This window comes from Anopheles ziemanni, chromosome 2, assembly GCF_943734765.1.
Source record: "Anopheles ziemanni chromosome 2, idAnoZiCoDA_A2_x.2, whole genome shotgun sequence".
NCBI classification, from domain to species: domain Eukaryota; kingdom Metazoa; phylum Arthropoda; class Insecta; order Diptera; family Culicidae; genus Anopheles; species Anopheles ziemanni.
The window spans coordinates 71,252,521-71,276,014 of NC_080705.1; the positions used below are offsets into that span (position 1 = coordinate 71,252,521).

The window sequence follows — 23,494 nt, forward strand, 5'->3', positions numbered from 1 at the left end:
AACACATGTTAATGCCGCTGCAATTTTGAATAAAATGAAATATTATGATCCCATTCGACAATTTCGAAGCAGAGCCCTGCAGGGGTACACTTCCACGTGTAGAGATCGTTTACAGGTGCTTTAACAACCAACCGATTAGGTAAGAAAGCGGAAACATTTGTAATGTTTACTTATTTTTAACAATTGGACAATGCGTGAACTTGCTTGATTAATCTTCAAATGAATTCTGCATGAAATTATACTGCTTTTTATAATCAATCCCGAACATAGTCATATGTATTGATTTGTTATATTGACTTGCATATATTGACTTGTTTAACCCGGATTTTTAACGCTCAAATAATTATTTGTTCCCCATAGCTGTCTGCTAATCATCTGTGTTTGAATTATCTGGATGTGAGTAATATTTATTCACATGTGACATGGTGTGCGTAATCAACTTATTTCAAAAATGAATTTCTAACGGAATTCCAAGAAAATAACCCTTTGTGATCGCATATGCGCCCTAAGCTACTTCCGTTTTGGTTTAAAAGCGTTTTAAGTTGCTTAATTATGATTCTGTGCAAAATGGAGACGCCCAGTCAGTTTCATATCATGGGTCCTCTTTTTGAGGGAATCCATTACAGACCGATGGTTGTTGATCAAAGTATCGATGAAAATATTCTAACCTTGTGTTAAACCAACCTGTTTGTAGAATGAAAGTGAGCCATATGAAACGCAGTGTACACAAGTGGGGAATGGAAGTGTGTGGTGTGGTGTTTTGATAAAAGGGTGCCTAAGCTATTAAAATTAGAGGTGCCATTAAATTGCCATGTGTTCGATGGGCTGAAGGAAGCCGCAAGGCGACACAAGGCTCTACGACCCTTCCGCTACGCGATGCTACTCACTGATATCCGACGTCACGGTGTACCATATTGCGCTGACCAGAAGGTACGTGATACTTCAGTCTCATAGTCTTCTGCTCGCTGATTGAAAGTGATGGCTCACGTTTCGTCTTGTCCAAGCGGAGGAAGGCACGAAAGAGCAACAACCGGCAATCACACAAGCCGCGTCGATTCGAGAGTCGGTTCTAAAATTAAAGATCAGTTTATTAGCGCAGACCCAACTAAAAATCGCACATCAACTGGTGGATTTCGCCATTGGTTGCAAATGCCTAAGGTTTATGCATAAAAGAAACTAAATTGCTAACAAACTTTTAAGAAAATATCTCATGCGTAGTTGGTTGTTTTCGTCATCGTACTCAAAGCCCTGCTCATCGAAGTTAAAGCATGAATAGAAGAAACCCAACGTCGTCCCAGTTTACAGCTCAGAAATTGACCCGAAAAGTTCGTTGGCTAAGAAATCGATCAAGCTTTCTTCAGCTTTGAAGCAGCTTGGCTCTCCATCGTGACCGAACCGACCAGACCGAAAATCTTGTAAAAATCCACTGTGCTAACGTTCTTCAAGGCCCCGGCATCTTCGGGGCACCTTTCAAGTACCTGGCGGGGGTAACCTCTGCGTTGACCTCAGCAAGCAGCGTCCGTTTGGTCGATAATAATAATATTAAAATTGTTCATTGCCATCTTTGCTGGACTAGCCGAGCAGCTAACGAAGGATATGGGACCAGAGCGTGAGCCGAGGAATCCAGCGATTTGTCGTCGTGCAAAATCTGGCTCTGCTCGCGTGCCTAATGAAAGCACTAAATCGGAAGGCATCGCTGGAAAAAGGCACTCACAGAACATTAACCACTGCTGTTGTGCGTGTACTAAGGACACGGCCGGGATCGATCGCGTTTCCTTTCCCGGTCCGACGAAAACCGTGTACTTGGAATGTGCGGTTTTGCAAGCGTCTAATTAAACCGTAGCCCATTAAAGCTATTTTAGCCCATCAAATACCAGCATACCGACCACACAAAGACGCTGCTACATCTAACAGTTTTGATGAATGCTTAGCATTTTCTGCAACGTTCACCATGGGAAGAATCTTCCCCCGAAGCGATTTTGCGATTACTCGTCGCAAATGTCGTTAACAAAACGCATGAGACAACATTCTGAAAAGCTGTGGTATGTTGCAGCTTTTTAGAGCTTAAACTCTTATAAGTAGAAACTATTGTAAAAAGGAGGTATATTTTGTCCTTGTGAAGTGAAGTTTGAGAAAAATGTCGATCGTTCTTTTGTATTCACGTATGCGTGAAATGTTGTTCTAGTATTGAGCTAAACTATCAAGCAAAACACAGTAAAATTCTACAAAGAGAAATGAACTTGAATAGAATTTTCACGCTTGGGAAAAACCCTTTGAAAAATCATGCTTAAGTGGTCGATTCCTTTTACTTTGGTTTATTATTTTAAACCTCTTTATGATTGTTTCACGGATTACCTACGGATTAAAATGAGCTTTCTTGTACACCTACCCCTAATTATTGAATAGCGGGGTATTTTAAACAGTTACCCATAGTATTCCCTCTTTATCTAGAACATGTTGCTACCGCTAACCGATTACGTAACGCCAATTTAATCGATTATTGATGCTATACTGACTATACGATGTCGGTGTTGTACAAAATTGTTGAGAAGTAAAAAATAAAACCTCATGTAACAATCTCCATTCTAAAATTACTGCAAAAGATACCGTTACATCTTTTCCCATCCAGTAAAAACCTGTCAATGCTTTGTTGGTAAACCGGCGCTGAAGGTACACTTCTCATTTATCCTTCATCCTATCGCTTTTCGGACCGACGAATCAAGAAATTCCCGCAATTCCTCCATCTCAGATGAAGGAAAGCGGGACGAGTCAAGATTAGTTCGATGTAAAGTAGGTCATTTGCGAAGAGGCTTCTCGTCAACGGTTCAAGGAGCCGGCGTTTGGGACTTCACTGCGGGGAAAAACTTGCGGTAGCCCATTTTCTGATAGCCCAATCATGATCAGTCCGATCAAATCCGATACAAGAGGAGAATCCAGAGGAGTGGCAAAACAAAGGAATCCGGAGTGGCCCAGCGTTACTTGGAGTACTACCACTACTAGTGCTACAGTGGAGGCTGGAAACGGTAAGGAGCATTGGATGCTTCTGCAAAGGGAGGCATTGTTTTGATAGTGTTATGCAGGGTCTTATATTGTTCATCAAGTTTGATAGCGAGCCATTCTTATTTGATCGCTAAGTTTGATGAAACATATTTGCTGAACAGACACATTGCGATAACTGTAACATTGTAAATTTATGTAAACCAGGCACTTAGTGAACAACTCGAATCCTCATTTATGCTATACAGCTGGAAGTATTTTTCCACCCACCCACGGATGTTCGAAAGGCACACGATTTTGTCCTTGAAAATCAAGACTCGCTCGTGGTGTGGGCGGCTGGCGAGGGTTGTCAATTTGCTCCGCAATTACCGGCACTGCAATCTGCGATGCATCCGAGGCCCTCCCTCGCCTTATCGATTTGAGTTTCCGCGTTCACGGCACCGACAAACTTACCGCTGTTGGTTCCGGTGCAGCGTACATGGTGGTGTCTCACGAATGTCAACGCTTTGCGGAAAGCTATCACTCTTTTCACGCCGTGTTTAGCTAGTTTCCCTTCCCGGCTGCAAGCAAGGACGACTCCAGAAGAGTTTTTATACAGACTTTTGAAGGATGATATTAGAAGGAAAAAAAGGTATGCATATGCAAATAGGTTCAATGGTGAAGCACTGGACGTATTTCCCTTCCTTGCACTGCACGCTCGATGCCGGATTCACTCGTAGCAAAGAACAGGGGAACCGCGTGTCGTTTTGAGCGTACGGCAACTACTTTACTGAGTGAAAAAAGGCTTACTACACCACGGAGATAAGTGGTGCACTGCCCATCACCTAGTGCACCGGAGGGAGTGCATCGTGCGATAATGAATGCAAAAATATGATAAGCGGTTTATCCAAACAGAAGGCAGGAAAACGTCGGCGCGAAAGTAGCCTTCGTCTCGCTGTCGGCTGTGAGTGTAATGTTGGAACATTATCAAACGACCACATGTGGCAAAACGTGTGCTGCACCAGGGGATTTTGGGACCGATTAAGGGTGCTTGTTAACATTGTCTGTTACTTTAGAGCAAACGAGCAGAGATTAAATAGTTACGTTGGCAAACAGAAACGACTATTAATATTCGCGAATTGGGTTTAGATGCAATTGATAAAATTGTTTAACATACATTTAAACACTAGTTTGTTTCTCCAAATGTGCTGAATTAGTTAAAACAAGTAACGTGGTGCCTAATCCTGAATCACACCTCTATCAAAAAAACCATTGAAAACTGGAATAAAGGCGCGAACTGGTTTTAGTTATATGATAAAGAATGTAACATTGATTCATCTTACAAATAATACTAGTTAATCATGTTATTTCCTATATTCTTCAAGCTACGATCAAGATAAATTTATTTGTTAATCATGCTTTTTATCCCTTTTGCAATTGCACAATTAATTTTGAATATCAATTTTCGTTCAATGGTACAATACTAACCCATCAAGTTTTTCTGATTTGTTTAAGAAAAGTTTGTCTTTTTCATGAACTGCACAAAACGGTTGGTTTGAGTTTCTAATTTTATAATGATAAATATATCAAGCTTTGTTGGAATAGAAGTATTGGTGCATTATTGTAGTTATATTACTTATCAACCGAGGTGACATTATATAAAAAAGGGGTTTTTAACCATTTACAATTAAAAAATAAAAGACAGGCTGGTAAGCTACTACAATAAAATTCAAGATTTGTCTACTCGGTTTCTGCCTGCCCGGAGGACATATTAAAAAAAACTAAATTCATAACCCCAAAAAAGTAGAAACCAATTTACCGATCTTTATCATTTTGAAATTTACAACCAAAATAAGCAGAAAATGTTCTATTAAAATATATTGGTAAAATCAAATTCAAGCTCTTGTTAAGAAAATATAACTGTCCTGGCAAACTTTTTTGGTATCGATGCTCCGTGTGTTTGATAGAGAAATTATTGAATTCAAGAGGAAATCCTAATATGTTTAAAAAAAGCAATCTGGTTATTTATTTCTATTGAATGGAACACAATTTTACAAACTTGTTTATTATTTTTCATGTCGTATAAAACTCGGCCACAAAGAACGGGTTCCGTTTTCGCTTCGAGTGTGGTTAGCATGTGGAATTTTACAATGTACCAAGTTACTCCATTTCACCTAGTGTATGTGTGTGTGTGTGTGTGTGTTTGTGAAAGCTTCAATCTGAATTTACAATAATCTTTTCGACTATCTCGCCCTATCTGACCCGAGCCAGCAACTAACCTTTTGGATGGATTCTCGAAATCCTTGAATTATGTCGGTAGCGGTACGTCGAACGGGTCGAAGCTGTATCTCCGAGCGAAAACGTTGGTACAGAAATTGGCTTCATGCTACGGGGAGCTGGGAAGAAGAATGTGAATTGGAATTGATCGGATTGGCTTGCCCGATAGGGATGAGATATTGGGTAACCGTTGGCCCCCCAATATGGCGGTGGCCTTCCGGTAGCAATGTTCCGTCCGAAACGCGCACCAACGGGGGGCTTAAAGATGGCGCAAGGTGCATTACCCGAATGACATTGTTTACAAGTGGGAAGAATTTCCCGTACGAAAGCTAGGAAAACTATCTAAACCGCCCAATCGGTTGGGTGGGGGAATGTAGAGAAGAAAAACGGTCACGCCTGGCGTCGTTCTGCTTCATCAAACAGATACACACACACTCTGCTGAAACGAGCCGCAGCGTGGCACAGTGTCCTTAGGCTTCCGCATTTCCGTGTCCGTGTATGTTTTTTCGGAGGCTCCACAGTGTCTGGAGCAATCCAGCATCCTGCAGCCCTCCCTCAAACGCTAGGGGAGTGGAGCGTTGCGACAACCGGCGACGACCAGTGGACCCAGCATCGTGCAGTCCTTTTTAAATGGCGGCCCTCAGGATAATCATCAGCGGCCGAAACGCGGACGAAATCAGGCCACCGGAGTGGGGGGCTAGCGGGAGGAGCAGGACGAGGAAGCAATTTGCAACCCATATCTCACTCGGGCAGTTATTCATCTCGCAATCTTCAAGTGGACGAGCGTAAAACTGTGTCGGTGACGTAAATGATGGCTGCTGGTTGATGAAAGGCTGATTTGAGGACGTCGTCAAACGTTACAACCAACAAGCCAAGGTTGGAATGGAATGACTGAGGATACCGATTTGGGAACCATTTTATTTCGTCGCATATTTAACATACACACATAATGTAATAAATGTGGCATTTCGAACTAATTGATAAAGCAACAAAAATTTGACTTAAGATAGAAAGTTGTTTTAGCTCTGTTACAAAACTTATCTAATAGAAATGTAGTGTATTTATATTTTGATAAAAGTCAGTAAGAACAACTTCAAAGCCGCTAGTATCAACGTTACATAGTTCCAACACATTTCTGATTAACATTGCATCGACATATCAATTAAAGAGATGTTTCTGAATATTTATCAACAACTTTGAGCACCAGAAGTCTGTTCGATTTAAGCTAAATCGTTTAGTTCTCTATTTAATATTTGAAAAAAAAAAAATAAAGTTTATATAAATACAAAATAACTATTCGTAACGAAAGTAAGTAAGGGGTCCGCGACAGCCGAGCGGTAGCGCCGGTTAGAAAATCGGCCCATGAGCGCCGAGGCTCACCACCTCGACGGCGTGGGTTCGAATCCCAACCGAGACCGGACCCTCCTCTATACGAGAGGACTGACTATCCACGTACAACACGGAAACAAGTCTCGTGAGCCCTTAACGGGCAGGCATGACCAAGAGGTCGTTACGCCAAGAAGAATAAGAAGAACGAAAGTAAGCTGCATACTATTGACAACATGATTTTCTACCCAGTTGCCATACAGACTGTGATCAACTTTATTAAAGCTTCTTATTAGCTTAGTGATAAAACCAAACTATTGCCTTACCATTACCTGATAACGATTATGGGACGAGTTCGAACATTTGAGTTGTGTTGTTTTACATGCTAAATGTAGCTTTTATTGAAGTCAACTTTTATTTTATCTTTTAAATAGGGGTAATTTAAATTGAACGTAACCTTTTTGTTCATTTTTAAGCCCAAACACGACTTTAAACATCTTTTAACTTAACGATATCTCTTGCGTTTTTATGAACGTTCGTTTTTCTTGTTATGGGCAAAAATAGTGGTTTATACTATTTTATCCAAGTAATTCGCTTACAGCACTGCAACCCAACAGTATCCCTTGTGCTTTCTATTTTTGTAACAAACTTTTACAACACACACACACACACACACACACACGCACATAAAACACAAGACCCTAAAATTGTGATCAAAGAGAACGTGACCTTTTCACGAGCAACGGTTCGGCAGCGTGGTGGTACTGCTTTTAGGCTGTTTTTCCAATTCCCACCCCTCCAACAATACATCCCTCCCCCTCCCCAAACCCAACTGGTAAAGGGGAAAAGTCCAGAAAAAAGGAATGTAGACCATGTTGAATGAAATGGAAGCGGGGAAGGGCGAAAGGCCGACCGACTCCTGGGGCATACGCTGTCAAAGCAAGTGTCTCCTCCGCATCCTTCCGATGGCGTACTCCGTTCGCACACAAACCAACCAGCTTTCCCTTCGCTGGAAAAAAGCTCCCGGCAACGACACAAGGAACCACACATTGGCATGGCGGGGACAGAGACCGCGAAACAAAGCGTCGGAAGGAAAGTAAATTGGAAAACAAAACAGTAAAAAAAGGTTCCAAATGGAAAAGTTGTGAGCGAACTTGGATTCCACTTTCTCTCTCTCTCTCTCTCTCTCTCTCGCTCTTGCTTTGCGATCGCTATGGTGTGGGTGTGGGTTTTTTTCCGCACCCACACACCCACGCAGCTTACCCTGGTCCTCCCTTTTCCCATCCACCCGTGTACTATCCCCATCATTATTATTGACAGTTGGCAGCGTGCGTAGGCAGCGTGCGAAGTAAAGGGGATGCTGTCGCCATTCGTCTCGAAAACTCGGAAAAGTCCCGCCCGTTTGTGCCAGAACTGGTTGTCCGTGCGACTCACTGCTTTTCCGGTGACCACCGCTTCCGAGCAATTATTCCCGCACTGTCCGGGGGCGTCGTTATTCGACCTTTTTTTGTGCGACTTGGGCAAGCTTTTGACACGTCTTTAGTGTTTACATTTCAATTTTCCACCGGATTTCCAGCTCGGACGCCCGGTTTAGAATGTAGTGGTCGGTTGTAATTAGTTGTCGGGCAAACCTACAACCATTACCGCACTCGAAGTGGAGGTAAATTGCAATAATCTTCATCGATCCTTATTTACGTCAAACATAACAACACTCATACCTCCTACCCGAAAAAAGGGCTCCGAAAAAAGAAGAACAAAGCAAAACCGACGTCATTTGCCAAATGTTAGCCATTCAGCCGAAACAGAATATTATTCCCCAGCCCCTCTTTGAGGGTGGTAAGCCCTTTTTCTTGTGTGGGCAAATTAACCGTTAACGTCTTTGATGGCATTCGGAAATAGAACCAACATCTCCGAAAGGGTACCCGGTAGGATGTTCGAGACGCACTGACGAATTTCGATTACGTGCTTCGGGAGATGAGGTTTAAGGCAGCAACTAACTTATTTATTACACTGCTGGTACCCTTCAGGGACTACCCAGTGGTACAGCTATTTTTGGGGAACATATTCTTTCTTACTAATGAGTATATTTTGTTTAAATTCCATTTGCTTTTCTCATTTTTCATTTGTGCGCAAAACTTAGGATTGTAATTCTTTCTTTGAAATTACTTTTTCTGTAATTGTTGTGATGCGAAGTATGGTATTCTGAATTATTTCCCACAAACTGTTTTAAGGCTGTTATGTAAGGCTATTCCGTTTTTACATTGAGGATCGAATTCATGGTTAGAATATATGTTGACAATTGTTTAATCCTTCACACTAAGTGTAGCGTTACGAATAATATAAGACTGGTTAATTAATGTGCGGTTTTGTTCGCAAGTTTCGCACTTGCACCGGTTCTTATAAGACTTCTTACCTTATACATAAAAAAAACTAAACTAAAAAAACTCAACAAAGTCGAGACGAAAATGTGGCGAAAGATTATCCCAGGGCGTCTTTAAGCGACCCGCCTTCCGATCGATTACCTTCCGAACGGCTTCATAATTGTTCGGCAGAGTGCTCATGGCCCTCGGAGGCGACGTCTTCCGAAAAAAAAGGTAAGTCCAACGAATTCCGATCCAGCTCGATTACACCAATTCCTCTCCCCTCGTCGTAGGTTTTCACCCCTCAAACGTTTCCCAACTAATGACCTCATGTTCATTCGCACAATCGTACCCTTCAGATCAAATAGTTGTTTGCTTTTGATGATGTGGTATTGATTTTTCACTGCGCCTTGCGTAACGGAGCCAAAGCAGGCCGCTCAATTAGCTTTATTTTTGGGTTTGGGCACAATTTTGGAGGACAGGCTCGACGGAGCGGCATCCGAGTATGGCCGGCCCTTGGCTCGATTTTGCCAGTTAACGACGCGCTGGTTTTCTTGATCTTGAGCAGGGTGCTGCCGTTTGGCCGAGTGGGCTTTTTGCCGAGTCGAAGCATCTGTTGCTCGGTAGGAAGGGAAGTTAATCGATTCGTTGTGTGCTTTGAACGTTGGCCAGCAAGAACGACACACGTTCGGCACATAAAGTGGCTAAAAACGGGAATCCCTTGTGCTGAATCTTGCACGTTGTCGATAAGATATTTATATTCCAATTTAAATATGGGATACATTAAAGGGATCCACTTTAATTCAGATACATTGGAGTTGTTTTTGTTCTAGCTCCAATTTCCGACTCTTAAATCACAGCTGTTCTGAAAAGCTTTTAGGTTCTATAAATTTTGTTCTGTGTAAGGTACGGTTAGTTTTCAAAAGGCTGATGAATAGGAAATGTGACCTGCAATAGCTGAATTATTAGCTCGTTTTGTCTACCTTCTCTCTAATGCTCTTTTTCGTTTGTTAAAAAGATCCATGACTCTTCCCGTTGATAGTATTATTTTTGGTACAGCACGTGTTAAAACTGCCTGGACTTTTAATGGTCCGTCTCTTATCGGAAAAGACTTTAATTGAGGCCATGGACCATGGTGGAGAACTTTTTCCATCCGGGAAATTACAACTCAGCAGCCTTTAAGGGACTCCCGGAGCCTATTTCTTTCCGTGTCCTCTCCCAGAAAGTTCGGTTTCCCGGTTCGGTGTGCCCCTCAGCATGCGGTTCCACATCTTATCCCGAACGTGGAGGCACTTTTTCCGAACTTCCAGGACTCTCCCAGCTCCGCGGCTCCGGTGGCTTCTCCCAAAAACCCTTAAGAGTCTTCACTTTTCACTCCCGCGTGGGAAAACCTCTCAACAATAAAAAAAAAAAAAAAAAACAAAACGAACCAACAAAGCGCGTACTCACGACGAGGAGGGGATGGAATGTTGGTTGGTGTTGCTAAAACGATCCTGATGATGGCGATGATGATGTTGTTTTGCGAGGAGCATAAATGTCACACAAAAGAGCGAAAACTGATGGATCATTCGCGAGGGCCATGGGGTGGAGGAACGTGAGAGAAAGAAAGAGAGATGCACACAGGATAGTAAAAGTGGGCTGCTTAGCATGTAGGCCACTTGATGTAACTCTTTTGCTACTCTTACATCGCACACACACACAGACTCTCACACACACAAACACATACATACACACACACAGCCAGACCGCGTTGTCATTCGACTTGGAGGGAGTAAAGTCCGATTTTCGAATTCTGACGATCAAATCCTTGAAAGAAATTTACACTGTTAAGCAACTTTCTTGCCGTTTTTCTCCGTCAACGATCGACACATGACGGGTAGGCTTGTTCCTTCTCCATTACCCTCTCCCCTTCCACACACACACACGCACACACATAGACATGCACGGTAGAAAAACAATTGTCACAAACACCGTGGCACACTCAGTTCGCAGTGAGGTGAATTTCCGCTAACTTTACGTGAACCATTTGTTTTTCCACCTAGAAACGGTTGGCTGAGATTCGGGAGTTTCGCCTGAAAACTGTGGCCACAGCCCACTTGGTATGTTTTTTTTTTCTTCTTCCTTTTATCTCAGCACCAAACTAGCAAACACACACACCCGTTTTTGGGCAGCTTTGGAATATTCCACAGGCGTTTCCCACACAGTTTTTCTTTTCTACTGATGGTGAAATTCAACGTAGGCATTGTTTGAACGAGGGAAGTAAAGAAAACCCATTTCCCAAAACGAATTTGGCTATGTTAGTAATTAAAAGTAATTTGATGAAAACGACCTGAATGGAAGGTTCAGTAATTTCTGGGGTTCTTCATGATGAAGAATTTTCTCAAAAGTTTAGTTTATTGACAAAGGAATGTGGAAATTTCGATTCCCAGTCGGAGGTAGCACACACATCCGTTTTACATCACTTTTGCGGGAAATGGAGACGCATGGTCAGCGATGTTGGCAGCTAGCACCAGCTCCAAAGGGGAAAAGCTCGTAATATTCCATTCGTTACACACAGACTCGCGCACACACCAACACACGGCTTGCACGTTTTTTTCAGGGTTTTACCGAAAAGTAGACATTGGATTCGCTAAAGGCAAAGAACATGAATGCTCTCGACGCTTGAGTTTCCATGGCGGGGATATAGGAAAATCGAACGAAAACGGGCTCGAAAAGCGCTAAATGGCAGACCGTACGTAACGGTTCGTGGTGATTGGGAAAGGGGGCAGGAGAAAGGGGGCACTCACTTACACTCGTACGCACAAATGCACACTCACACACACGCACACACACGCACACGGTCCTGCTGCGTTGCGGGGGTTGCTGAGATTGCTTCACTAGCGCTGGGCTTCCGTTTCGCACGACGGCCACTGAACGACTCGAGGAGTCGGTGTTGCGTTGTTTTCCACCGAAGGATATCTGCTGCCTCGCTGCAAACGCCGTCCAACGCTCCCGGGAGAGCCAACCGAGCGAGATTGCGGAGAGCGAGCAGGCTTGCATGTGGTCGCACATGGGCATGCTCGCTGGCCTCTGGCGTGTCCTTTTCAAGGGAGGGGGAGCTTTTGGGCCGAATGGTGTGTTGGTCTCCCACGCCACGTTGCTGGCATGGATCAGGCTTCAGATCCAAAGAGTACCAGCGAGAGAGTCAGAGAGGATAAGCTCTTCCGTCTAGCCGGTGTTCAAGATGGAATTCGGTTCTGTCCACTAGCCAACCTTTAAGTAAACGATGAAAGCAAAGTGGAGCTTTCGGAACCTTTCAAATTCGGGGTTACATTTATGTATCGATGTGTAGCTCTCAAGCACGCATGTTTGAAACGTTTAGCTATTTAAATTCGTACCATGAATTCAAAATAACTTTTAGCTAAAAATAACAGACTGCTGATCAAATTTAAAATTTGCCAAATATCTAGTTTGAATAGGAGCTGATAGTGATCTTATAGAATCATGCAGTTTTCTTTTTAATGTGTATTCGTCTTTGAGAAACCTGCGAGCTTTTGCAAGCTCGCAAGTTCATTCAATCGAAATTGCATGGAACCGGCGTCTTGTATGCAACTCCATGAATCAACTCGGCCAGTTGACTTTTGAAAAATGTCCAGTAATTTTTCTACCGTTTTTGATGATCTAAGTAATTTAAAACGCGACTAGTCATTAGAGAGGTCGATCAAAGAATAAAAGAAATCTATTAGGAGAAATGCATTTTTGGTCGGCTTAAATATGAGTATAGTTTTTTATTAGTTTTGATTTCAGGAATAAGTTGGATATTATTTTTAATGAATTTGAGATAATTTTTCTATTTCTATTGGATAATGCACAGGTAGCGCTTAAAGCAGGAAACAATTATACCCACATGATTAAATAGCAAGGTTGCAGTTTGGTACTGGAAGATTTAAAATAAAGACAAACAAATGCAATGGAGTGGTGTGATGATCGTTGGAAAACCTTATGTTGGTCTATTAATATAGTATGATAAAAAAGTAACACTCAGTATGGCATAAAAGAGAATAAACATCCGACTATATAAACCAACCGACCATCTAAAAGGAAATTCGATAGAAACAATATGTATTCGTTTTCTTTGGTATGATTTACTTTGATGCGTGAAACAAAATAATTGAAATGCACACTCGTAGATAATTTGGTTCATTAAAAATATGAATTTCTTATCTTTGTGGAATGAGCTGTTTCAGGCTCATACCATTTTAGACTCGCATTTCTCTATCGTAAGATCCATCACAGCTCAAAGAAATAAAATATCAATTTAGAATGGAGGACAATCATGAACACATTTTAGTAACCAATCCACAGCAGCGGCTCTAACGGTAAGCGGACTAAGCGGCCGCGGGGGGCCCCGACCTGTCTGGGGGCCCCGAGGGCGATGTGGATCACACAAATAATTGCAGCATTCAAAGCTGGATTTCAGCAAATCAAGGAAGCGTTAAATAACATAGTTACTGACGAAAATGAAAAACAGGGGGCAATTCAGGAGGCAAAATCATTGTTAATAAAAAAATCTAAATTTGAAATTTATTCAATGACCATCTGAATTCAATTCAATCAATTCTGGAATAGAATTTTGCATCTTCAAAGTTAGATTTCAACATCTGGATTCAATGTAATCTGGAATAGAATTTTGCAATGAATGAATGCGACCAATCCGTAGAATGCGAAATAAAAAAATGGTCAATTTTACTTCGATCTTTCACACATTTTGTAAATAATTTCAGAAATAATTTTGATGAAATCGAAAGGGAAGCTACAAGAATAACTAGCTTATTGTTTGATTCGAATGAGTGAATTCGAAAAGGAACAAACAAAAATCTGAATGATTTCAGAGTCAATACCTTCTACAGCATTTGCGATATTGTAACTGCCCAAATAGCTCAAAGAGCAGACAAATACGAACAAACTACTGAACTGTTTGAAAATATTTGTTGACTTGAATTTATCAAAAGAACAAAAACTGCAATTTCGATGTAAATTATTTGATGTAAATTATTGGGAGGATAAATCAAACAATTTTTATTGTTTATTAAAGAAAATAATGTAGTAGTTGGTTTCCAAAATGTACAAGAAAAATTAAACGAGCTTCTTCCTTCAAATAATATAAATTATGTATACCGTGTGAGCCAAGAAATGACCTGCATTTTTCCAAACATTGAGGTAATTCTAAAAATTCTATTAACAATACCAATTTCGAATTCCTCGGGAGAATGGTCGTTTTCTGTCTTGAAAAGGTGAAAAAAAACTATTTGCTTAATTCGATAGGTGAATCAAAATTGAATAGTTTAGCGATACTTTATGTCGAACGAGAATTGTTAGATAATATTGATGCAACAGACATCATAAATATGGACAGGAAGAAATGTCGAAAAAAAATTATTTAGAACTTACACTTACTTTAGGATTTACAAGCGAGTTATGTTTCTTTTATTTGAATATATTAATATCTGAATTTTCATCCTGCCTTTACCATAGTTTCAATTTTATGTTTGCATTATTTGTAAATCGATAAATCTTTTAAAAATAATTTGATAATCTTAACTATTCCTCGAATTGTAAAAAACACATAAATTTTTGAGTAAACGTAACAATATAACGTAATTAAATCCTGCATACATACCTCAATCTTGAATAAATGAACAAAATATTAAAAAAAACTTACAAGGGCTAGGCGGGCGATGCATCACTTAAATATAATATTTGTAAAAATCAAAACCTAAAGATTGATCAAAGGGGGCCCCGTTTGATTTCCCGCGTGGGGCCTCCTAGTTTGTTAATCCGCCACTGCCAATCCAGATCATTTTTAAACGGAATACTTCCTGGTATTGAAGGCGACTGTAAATACTGTGACTTTGTGAAATACTGATGAAGTTAGGCATGGCTAAAATGGGTTCATTTAATGATTTTCGAAATGATGAAGTACAATTTGGCCTACACGAGTGAATAAAACAGTTCAAAATTTCAGGTTGATGACCGAGGTACAACGGGGTGCGAGAAGTGAAAAATATATTGAACAGAAAATAGGGTTGAGTACGGTTAAAAGCTCCACATGAGCTATGGCAGGTGCTTAGTATACTTGCAAATCATTTGCTGTACGGTCTAGTCACCATCATCCGGTGGCAAGAAAGGGCGACAGTACGGATGTCATTTCTGCCGTAAAGGTCTGTTATTTTATTATTTAAATTTACTCATTTCCATTGTTTCCTGAGTGTCGACGGGGTGGGTTTTGGGATGGTGACGGCGGTCAACAAACGGCCACTTTACGCACAATGCAGTTGGGCGCAAAAGGTAGAGGTTGGGTAAGCATTGAACTTGAACTTGGTTGAACATTTTCCGACCTCCAAATGGTAAAAGAAAAATAAAGCCGACCGAAAACCATATGGCGGGGGCTTAGGGGTTTCAGTTTCATCCTGTAGCCCTTTTTCCGGGGATTTACTGCCGAGGGGTCTGTGCTCCAAAATTTCGCGCTGTTGTTCCGTTTGGGGTCGTTACCACTTGGAAACAATGGACAAATTAGCGACCGCCGGGAGGGAGCGTGATGCGCGAAAGAGAATGTTTTGCGGAGTTGGCTGTCAATTATGCAAGCAGAGATACAAAATGAGATGAGTGAAGGTGACGAATTCGAGAAGTGGGAAAGAAAAATAAAGTAACAGCCACCATAACAATGAGCAGGCCCCGTGTCTATTGCGAGAATCGTTGACCTCGCCGGTCATGGGGCGGATCAGGCACCATCTTGCTGTCACCGTTCCGTGGTGAGCGACCATTTTGCTGGAGGTGCTGAGTTGGGCGGCAGTTCTGCAATGGCCGCCTGAAAATAACGAACATAACTCCACAAGTGCACCGATGGACATAATCGGGTTGAGACATGCAGCGAAATCCATGTCTGAAAGACATCGAAGAATCAATCAAGATGAAGAATCTAAATTCAGCAATAGTTAATGGGACTGTATCAATAAAAATGATTAATTTGCCTATAAAAATATACACTTTCAGTTGAATACTATTGAAACTGTAAATATTATCAACAAAATAATTATAATTCAACCAATCTTGACACATTCTTTGCCAAAACTTAACAGTTTTGAGAGTCAGCTGTTTGAAATGTTTGTTCTCGCGAAATGAAACAAAGTGGGCTAGAAAGCTTTAGTAGTTATTCTGATTAAACCTTTGTGTAATTTAATCCTAGACTTGGTTCTCAAAAATCATTGGTTTCATAAATTTTATGAACAACTTGTATTGAACATGACAACCAACAAAGTACTGCCGAATCAAGCGTGGACGTTCAAAGTATTACATGCATTTAATCACGTAACGATATTCTGCTAATTATGCACATTGTTCCTCTAATTAATGTACATCAAAAACAAAAGGGAGTCTTCCCGTACCGGGAATCGAACCCGGGCCTTCCGGGTGAGAGCCGGATATCCTAACCACTAGACAATACGGGATACTTATTTACAGAGTGATTTATTTTAATTGGACCCCGTTGATAGTTTGTGCAAGAATAACAGTTTAAAAAATTAGGTGTATTTTCCGCTGAATAAGTGACAGAAGCTTCGTTCATACAATAATTGCACTATCGTACCTTGATATCACTTTTTTTATTAATTTTATCAACAGATTATCAATAATAGTTCTTGCTTACAACACAATTTATAGAGTGTTTTTTTTTAAAACTGTAATCAAAATGCAATATGCAGCCTATAATAAAACAGAATAAACTCATAAACTTAAAATGTAGGGAATAATGATAATTAAACGCTATTTTATCCAAAGCTAAATTGAAACAGTTGACTAACAATAGTATCTTCAATAAAAATTCACAAGGAGTACTAGAAAATAATCCAAGATTCTGATTTCATACAAGTTTCGTAACAAAAGCACATGAGAATAGAAAAAATAAAAATGGAAACACAGACAAAAGTTCTGATAATGTGTGTACGGTGAATAAGCAACGCCATTTGGAAACAATGAACATGTTTATGTTGAGTTATCAGCTATAGTACAAAACAAAATCATTTTAGTACGGACTAAAATGGGAACCGAAGCCTATATATTTTTTTACACCAAAAATCAATTGAATCCCGCGTAGAAACAGAAAAGATTTTAATGACACAAGAGTGGTCCATCCAATCTCTAAAGTCTTAGTAGTTTACTGCTATCGTATCGTAATTTTCAATCGTAGTAAGCTCTATTTCAATAAAATAGTCAATTGATATTCCCGTACCGGGAATCGAACCCGGGCCTTCCGGGTGAGAGCCGGATATCCTAACCACTAGACAATACGGGATGTTGATCGTAATCCTAGTACTGATGGTCAAGGATCCTTGGTAGGGTTTGTTTATTCCAGCTTAGTATTGACAGCTAAACATGCGGACGAAATCACACATAGAAGGGGAGGAGAGTCGAAGTACAGTGTTGTATGGATTATTCATTAAACACATGTTTGAAAACAATCGACATTCACTACAGAGTTGTATTTCTAGTAAGAAAGAAAGGGAGTAAAAAGAAAGCTTATCAGTACAGGCAAATGAGTAACAAATACTTCTTGCTGCAATCTCCCCATACTGCAGCGAGTGCATGAAGTGTTTTGCTCAAAGAAAGACGGGGCTATTTATAACCGGGTCGAAATAGACTAAACTTCGCTGCACATCGTTGACGTGTGCTGGGATGTATGGAGTAGGAAGAAATGAAAATCGTGATGTAGTGTAAATTTAGGCATTGATCTTTGCTCGGTACAGCCTCGATAGCGCAGTAGGTAGCGCGTAAGTCTCATAATCTTAAGGTCGTGAGTTCGATCCTCACTCGGGGCAGGGGAAAATACATATTTTAGTGATCGTTTAACTGGGATCGCTGTTGTTTGTATTAGCAATGCCAACGGTGTTACGGTTTTGAAGCCATCATTCCTGGGCGTTATATGAGAAATACGTTGAGTATTTACAACAAAAAAGGTGATCATTTTCCGGTCTACTGAAGGTGCGTTGGAGATACTCTGTTACATCATTTTTACAGCACTGTTTATTTTCTTACTTCTCGTTTTTGTATTGTTTAAGATTAAGAAAAGTTTCCCCCTTTGGCCTTCACGTCCTGATCGGTCAACAATTGATCCTTTGTCGATAGCCTTCCTGTGAACTTTAGCAGTTCTGCATGGGGTACGCTTTTCTGCAAAGGTTGGCCCGGCGTCGTCGTCGTCGTCTCGGATAACTCGGTCTTCCGCCGCTCAAGGTCTTCCGTTCCGTTGCCGTTGCAGAGCATTTGGACTACATTTCACCATCGCCTGGCGATGACGGTAGGAAAAACGAGCCCCGGCCAAACCCTTCCTTTTACAAGAAGACTCGTGTAAGGGCGACGGAGAGGACAAAAAGAGTGCACCACATTCTGCAAGCGCCACACAAAGAAGGCGCACTCCTCCACGGCTTGGTGACTGCAACTGCAACTGCACCGCCGATGAGAGCGGATGAGAGACCTGCACTTGCCTTATTTTACACCCCATCTGGCCAGCTCCGGCTCCGTCTGCGAGGGTCGCGAAGAACCCAGCCCCTGGGTTCGACGAGGGGGACGGTGTCGAAGGCGCAGGAAGTGTTGCGAGATCCGTTCTCTTTTGTCTGCTTGCGTGATGTTGCGATGTGGTGAGCCTCCCGGCCCCGGACCGGAATGGACCCCTAAAGCCGACCTGTGCCTTTCACTTCTAGACGGCACGATGGACACCGCCTGCCTCTTGTGCCGATCGTCCGATCGTCGAACTAGAGGACTAGACAAGGTTTGCGCAAGGGGGTTTGGGACGGGGGGATGCGAGGGCGAATAGTTAAGCCACCCTTAAAACCGCGCCCATGTTACCCGATCACTGACGAAGAAGGGTGAACGAAAGGAACATCAAACAACGCGAGAATTCAACTGAGAACTCCGGACCGTTGCTTGTCGGTCTATTTCAGGGAAGGACAACCTGGACCTCGTAACACAAAACAAGGACTTGAAATACCATCCAGGGGTTTGCATACCACCTTTGCCGCTTTAGTGGGGTTCTACCTTTCATTTGAGCTCGTATGCGAAGACTTATTTATTTATTTTTCAGAAAGAACGGCCTGGCCGTATTGCGTATGCGAAAACTTATGGATACCAGAACTTTGTCAGGATCTCGCCAAATGTGCCGAACAAAAAGGAGGCTATGATTTCAAAAGGACAAAATCGTACGTTGTTAAGTTTTCAAAACGTTTGTAATGCAAGGTGATGGCACGTATGCCGAACGGACGACAAATAATAGTTTTTGATTGCGTTGCTCTTCAAATTGTTGATTTGACAGCTCCAGAAGACAATCTATGCGATGTAATTTATTTACTTTTATCGTGAAAATCAATTCTTTTCTTATTGTCTCGTGTTTTTGTGGAGTTTTCTGACATTTTTTTTTTTATTAACTGTGGAGTTTTTCATACTAAATATTTGACATGAATTGAAATAAGGGAGTTATACTGTTTCCTTACCTTAGAATATTTCGTGTCGTATTTTGAGGAATAGTGTAAAGAAATGTTAAGTCCAGTGCAACTAGTAAGATTGAATCTTAACATACGCTGAAAGTTGCAACCGTTTGTCTTCGGTTTTGCAATTTAATGAATTTTATTAATATATTGCAAATTTGGATCTTCCATAACAACAATTTAGGTTCAACCTCCATAATAATTAAGGAATATCCTGGGAGCTGTGAATGATTCTTTCGGATAAGCCTAATGTAATTCACCACTCAACGTTTAAGTTCTTGTTTTGAACATTTGTTAGTAATTATTGTTTTCACCTCTGTATGAAAAGGTTCGACATCACTGCCCGACTGTAGCTTTAAGGTAAGTAACAGTATGCAGCCAATTCCCGCTGACGCCACGGCAACGAAACCATGCTCAAAAACATCTACTCTCATCTCGTTCGCGTAAACAGTACTGCCAAGCAAATGCTGCAGATTGGGCCAAATAAAGTATTAAAAAAATATAGTAAAATAAAAGAAAAACAAAGTGGCACATATGAGCCAGGAACGAACAAAACAAAACAAAAAGAGCCACCGCAAAATTCGTAAAAAAAACAACAAAACAGGAAAAACAGCATACTTGCCATGCCGTCGCCCATTTCAAGGTGATTAAAAAGTGGCGAGAGAGCAGCACTGAGGCAAATAAAAACTCAAAACGCTACTTCATCGAAGTACGCACTCCCCATCGCACGCGTGTGTGTATGTGTCTGTATATGGGGAGACTAAGAAGGGAACAGGTTTGCCAGCAAAAATCCCTGGTGCGTGTCCGGCCGGATTTGTTGCCATTTTTTTCAGATTTCTTTTTTTTGTTTGTTTTGGGTTCCTTCTAGACGAGCCAATTCTTGAACAAGTTTTGATCTCATACTGGCAGCACTGCTCTGACCTTTTCTTGCGTCTCCGATGAAAACGATCAACTATTGCGTCGCTTAAAAGCGTCACGGTATGCTGCAAATGTTACCGGGTGTCTTTATTATTGTTTTAGGTTTTGGTTTTATGAAATTCAGTGTGGAACGTTTTTTTACCGTCGATTTTAAATGCATTGCTTTATAATAATTTAAAATCCACCATCGGTGCTTACCTTGTTCTCGTGTTGTTTCGTTGCATTACGATTGAGGTCTTTCTGCAAGACCTCGAATGGGTAGCATTTGCATTTTTATTTCCCCAAATATACGCAAATTGTTAGTTACTTAGCGATAATAAGGTTTGAATGAAGATACTAATTGCCCTTCTGTTAAGGTGTCATGCGGTTTAAAGGTTGCAGAAATAGCTGCATAGTTGATGTTCAACTGGTTTACCATGTACCATGTTTACTCCTTAATAATTTTCACACGAACCATAGATTATGGGAGGACCGAAGGAGCGCGATTATCCCGGATCCGTTGTGCACCAAAGGGTTAGTATGCACTCAGCTCTAACGCGTCGGTGCGTAGCGAGCTTTGTTCTGCCTGTGGCTCAGAGTGGGAACGTTCAAGAACCAACTTCCGGTGTAACGTGCATCTTCACTAAAGACCAAACTTCTTTATCTTTGTAGAATGATATTACCTCTATTATCTTCGTAGAATGGAGTGCTCGTGCACAATACGAGAGACCATATTTGTACCGAATTTCGTTCCAGCTCTGATGTAAAGTTCTTATGTCCTTAGGCCTGAAAAAATACTTTTTCGATTTTTGAAAAAAAAATCAATATATTTTCATTATGCACAATTTTATTCATTATTCACAATCCAAAATTTATTAGCTAACATTATCTACCATCTTCATATTTGTCATCCATTGCGAAAATTGTCATCAGCACCCAGAAGCAGATTAAACTGTAGGTACACTCGAAATTGTGTTTGTTTATCGTTTTTATTTGTATTTTTCAGAAAAAAAACTAATCTTTATTTCTATTCAATAGTAATAGTAAATTAAATTATTTTTATATAATGACACATGCTTCATGCTCTTCCGTTTTCATGCCTATCGCTTTTCGTTCACTTGTTTTTTTTATCGCTTTCCAACACCCCTTCCCAAGGGTGTCCTGTCCAGCAACCACTTGTGTTGTTGACTACTTCAAACATTTTCTCTTCGCTCTTGCTTTTCGTCCGTCCTTTATTTTTTACCGTTTCCTATTAGTGTCCTTCACTTAGTCTCAAACAGACGTTCGACAAATTTCGCTCTTGTGAGTAGGCATCGGGTAGTAGAGTACGCTCGGGAACTTACATTGAAAAAGATTCTAAAATCAATTCAACAAATCGCTTATCTTGCATCTTTTCTTTTTTTGTAACCACTAGCAAAACCGATCTGGTCGGAGCGATATTTCTCTCCTACAAACACCTTCCCACAAGTGTCCTCTTTTCCAAACGGTTATCCACCTTTCGCATCCTGCATCCTGAATTCGGTCGTTCTCTATCGGAAGAGAAATGAAACTGTCACACATACGATACAATATTGCATCAATATTACGTTTACAGCACGCGTTCACAATTTACAGTTCAAACAGAGACGTTTTGCATGTTTTTTTGTGTGTTCACCCCTTGCAACCCCTTTCTCTTTCTCTCTCTATCTCTCTCTCTCTCTCCCCATCTTTCTCTCTCTATATATCTCTCTCTATCTCTCTTTCTCTCTCTCTCTCATCGGTTCGTATGTGGGATATTGGGCTTTGTTTTTGTGTGTTTACATCGTTTACTTAATCCTCATTTCGCCAATGGGATCAGTTTATCAGTGTTTTTCCTTTCCATTTGCCGTTATCGTTCAGTTAGCGCCCCCCAATCGATCCACCTCGGAAGGGGGAGAAATCGAAGATAGGAGAAGGCTGGACTGGAGACGAGGGAAACAAAAAAAAAACAAAAATAACATAAAACGTACCAGATTCCGCGATCCGATCCAACAAAAAGAGAAAAAAAATCTATATATGTATATAATCATAACGCGTGCCCTATAAATCGCAATACGGATGCTATACACCTTACGTTACTACTACTTAGCTAACTGTTCTAGTTTGTAATAACTTCACAAGTTTTTGTATTTTTTTCACATTTTCACACAGTTTTTGAATGTACTTTTTTTCTTGCTTTTCACAATATGTAAATATGTATATATTATGTTTTTTGTGGTTTTTTTTACGTTTTTAAATGTTGTTTTGTTTCACATTAGGTTAAACTTGCTGACAGAAATCTGACACGATCAATGTCTTTGCCCGTTCAAGGGAGCGTTGTTTGTTTGTTTGTTTGTTTAAATTCATTTTTGTGTTTTTTTGTGTGTGTTTCCTTGCTACGTGTTTCGCCCGCTTGCTACGTTTGCCTCATCGGCACCGTAGGTAGAAACGTAAATTTGTAGGATCCGAATTCGAATCGATCAGTATTTGTGTTTTACTCAAGCTTTTTCTTTTGTTCAACTGGTCTGAAACTTGCCCGCTAGACTTTCCACCTTGTCTCGTGTTCCTGCCATGCTTGCCGGTGTGGCTTTATCAGTGCTCTTTTCATGTCCGTTCTTTGCTTAGTATGGTTCTTTTACGTTCCCGCATCGTTATGCGGGATGATTTTGGGACTGCTTACAAACAATCCAAACGTCCGAGCCGTTGCTTCGAAAGGTGGCCGACATTACAAACTAAAGAACCAAAGGAATGCTAAATGTGTGGTGTTTGTGTGTTCGTGTGTGTGTGTGTGCCTGACACATGCTTTAATTTTCTGCAGCCCCTTCCCTTGGCCCATCTAATGGCCGTAGTATTTCTTCATCGCGCCTGTTTTTTTTTTCTCTACCGTTTTGTTTTACACATGGTCGTCTTAAAAGCGACCTCGATTGCATTGCGTACAACATGGCACCACCAAAGCATTCGAACGCGGCATGTTGGCAAATGGAGCCCAAAGGGCAACCCAACATGCCATTCCGAAGCAAATGTTTCTTGTTGAGTCAGTAATTTAGGTTGAAGTTCTCGCAGCGTTTGGTGCGCGTTGGAGGGATACCATCGATTGGTCGTTGGGGTTTTGATTATCGCAATTCGAAGTGAAACAAATTCGCCCGAGAA

At 41.0% G+C, this 23,494-nt stretch overlaps 3 non-coding genes across 3 annotated transcripts; 1 reads left to right on the forward strand and 2 right to left on the reverse strand.

Annotated features, from left to right (window-relative positions):
- Positions 1 to 16,354: 16,354 nt before the first annotated feature.
- Trnae-cuc (transfer RNA glutamic acid (anticodon CUC)) lies at positions 16,355 to 16,426 on the reverse strand. The gene has a single exon. It is a non-coding gene; the product is annotated as a tRNA-Glu (tRNA).
- Positions 16,427 to 17,196: 770 nt separating this feature from the next.
- Positions 17,197 to 17,268, reverse strand: Trnae-cuc (transfer RNA glutamic acid (anticodon CUC)). Its single transcript has one exon. It is a non-coding gene; the product is annotated as a tRNA-Glu (tRNA).
- Positions 17,269 to 17,718: 450 nt separating this feature from the next.
- Positions 17,719 to 17,791, forward strand: Trnam-cau (transfer RNA methionine (anticodon CAU)). The gene has a single exon. It is a non-coding gene; the product is annotated as a tRNA-Met (tRNA).
- Positions 17,792 to 23,494: the final 5,703 nt, after the last annotated feature.